The sequence below is a fragment of the Aegilops tauschii genome, chromosome 6 (assembly GCF_002575655.3).
Source record: "Aegilops tauschii subsp. strangulata cultivar AL8/78 chromosome 6, Aet v6.0, whole genome shotgun sequence".
Taxonomy (NCBI): Eukaryota; Viridiplantae; Streptophyta; class Magnoliopsida; order Poales; family Poaceae; genus Aegilops; species Aegilops tauschii.
In genome coordinates, this window is record NC_053040.3 from 414,223,228 (window position 1) to 414,226,249 (window position 3,022).

Below are 3,022 nucleotides of genomic sequence, written 5' to 3' on the forward strand. Positions count from 1 at the left end.
TCAGCTCCAGCTCCGCTGTCTCCACTGCTAGCACGGAAAAATTGGCTATGATATTTTTTATTTGAAGAAGTCGGTAAATAAAAAGATGCACATATATTTTTTAAAATCTTGTAATTAAAAATGATTGTTAAACAATACTCATGAATTTAAAATAATGTTCCCAAATTTGAAAATATGTTCACAAATTTTAGTATTTTAAAAGACTATAAAACGTTCATAAATGTTAGAAACATTGACGAATTTAAAAACTCTCATGGATTTGAAAAATATTCATGGATTTTTAAATATTTTTATATTTTTAAATGTTCATTAACTTTAATAAATACTCATGAATAAGGAAATGAAAATAATAATAAATAAATATAAAAGTAGAAAGAACTATAATAACAATAGGAAAGCACACACAAAAAAGAACCAGGCAATAACTTCTCAAAACTGAGAAAACCAGCCGGTCCATTACGGCTAAGTGTGCATTACTCTCAACCATTGAGACACATTATTACAGGTTGCGCATTATTACGCCTCCTCGCCGCATTCAAACGCCTCCATTAAACCCGCGTGGAAGCCGAGAAACCCACTCCGGCCACACGTCCATTCACGAGTGGGCCGGCATTAAACATAACACCGGGCAGGCTTCTCCCGTCCGCTCTCTATATAAACCAGGCCAGACACCGGGCAAGAATCGCACCACTCCGCCGCTCCCCATCTCCTCCTTCCACCATTTTCTCCAATCTTTCGATGGCATCCGACGAGCCAGAATAGCGGTTCTCCGGCATAAAAGGCGGCTGGGTGGCCCGCTGAGCTGGCCAAATACGAGCAAGGAAGCTCGCTACTCCACTTCCCTCGCCTAGCCTGACGGAGCCAGTTACTGCCCCAAACCGGCGCGCGGTTCAGCAACTCCTCGCTCCAGGCTAGCTCGAGGAGGAGTGGCGCCGTGCTCCACGCCGGTACGATGGGGAGCACGGCGGCACGGACATCAACGCTGCCGTCGACGATGCTGCGTTGTCTTGCACCTCCTGTGCCTGCGACCTCACCTCCCGCGCCTACGACCGCGCCATGCAGGCGGAGACAGAAGCCGGGTGCGCTGGGGTCGATGAGTCGGTGGCCAGCTTGTCCACGTCCGTCGCCATCATAGAGGAGAATTAGAACACGGGAGGCTGCCGCCGCTTGGGTCCCATGAAAGCATCGCGGAGGCAACATCGACGTACACAGCTGGTGTCTTCCCCTCTCGCCGGCCACCGTCGTCCCCTTACCCAAGAACCAACTTTGGTTCGTGCAGCGTAGGGACCCTTCCCCTCCGGCTGAAGCATCAAGCAGCGATTCCACTCTGATGAGTGGTGGGGAAGCGAGCGTCCTTTGCGCTGAAGCATATACCTCTAAGGCTCACCGCTGCCGATCATGGGGAGGATGTTGGCGACTCGCCGAGCCGGCCGTAGACTGGTCTGATTTCGTTTTTAGTTGAAAATATGTTCAAAATGTAACCATTTTTGTCCATTTTGTATGAAATCCGTCATGTTTATATGAAATCGAGCCTTGTTTGCACGAATATCATCTGGTTTGTTGATATTTTTTTTTGAAATGTATGCGGCTAGGGTTGGATGGGTTCTCCCGCATCCGTGTCCGCGAATGGATGTGGGAGGAAATTTGCGGGTTGCAGTTGGAGATGCTCTTATCCTGTTTATTCTAGAAGCCCAACCAAATTAATTTATTTAGAAGCATATTAATTAAGACTTGATTAGTAGGCTTCTAAAAAGAATGTATGGATAGCGGCGCTTCTTCCGAATAATAATGTCAGCCACTTTACATTGCTTCTGCTAGTAGATAGGTAGAGTTTTAGTCCTCGCAGGGGTGTCACCTATACGGATGGCGGCGCTTCTCTGAGTCAGTTTTTGGGTTTCAGTTCTCCTCAAGTCTGTCCGTCAGGACGGATTAGAAGGAAGCTTTGGTGTATCCTGACAGCTCCCTTACGTGAGGTTAGGGTTTTCCGCTGCGCATGTGCAATAACGATATTGGTGTCAAGTTTTTCAGGTCGATTCAAAGATTCAACGGCGACGACTACGGCTCCGGAGCATTGGCCTTTACGGGCACATGCACGAAGACTTTCCAACTGTCATCGATAAGGTCAAACCGACTCCGGTATGGGAGCGGCGACAACTACACGTCAACGGCTCGTTGTGTCGGCGACAATGGTTGTTTGATGGTCCATTGATCTCAATGTAGTTTTTATTATGTTTGAGATGCTTTATACTTTCGATGAATCTTCATGATAGATCAGATTGTTTTTTGCAAAAAAAAAAGAAACCGCTTACTCTTCTGCCTACAGAACAAAAACAGAGGCCTTCTCACGACTATTTTCTATCAAGTAAAAACTTGTGTTTTCCTTGTTTCGTTTTTTACTTAGAGCGTCGGCTTCTCCCTCTTTTGCACGACAGTGAAATTTGTTGAACCGGAGTAATTGTGAGATTTTCTGAGTCGATTATGCTACTATGCGCGACTGCTCTGCTTCTTTCCGCATGTTACGAACTGTCGACTGTTGACTCACTGTTTTGTACTTGCTGCCCAATAGTTTTGACTCTTTTTTTGCGGGGTCAGTAGTTTTGACTAGGAAATATATAGAACAGCTTAAGAAAGAAGGGAGTCAGCTGAAACGATTCTGCAACACCCAATTAAGTTGGCCAGTTGGGCACTTACAAGCTTTTGATTGGACAATATCTGATCTGTCTTTTACACTTGCTACACATAAAAAATACACCAACGATGTTAGTGGAGACTGCAACCAGGTATAACAAACCAACTGACAGTCTACTGCTAATACAGTAGTATATCTCCCTTTCTCTGCGGTGTATATGCGCGTACTTGCAAACAACAAAGCAAGCACACTGGTTTGATTATTTTTGTGTTCATGGGGCGGAAAGATCAAGATAGGCAGGCCAAGTTTGTCCAAATATGGTTAGAGAGATATCATTATCTGCGCACTTGTTTATAGGCTCCGATGCATGCCATGCGTATTCGCGTTGGAAAG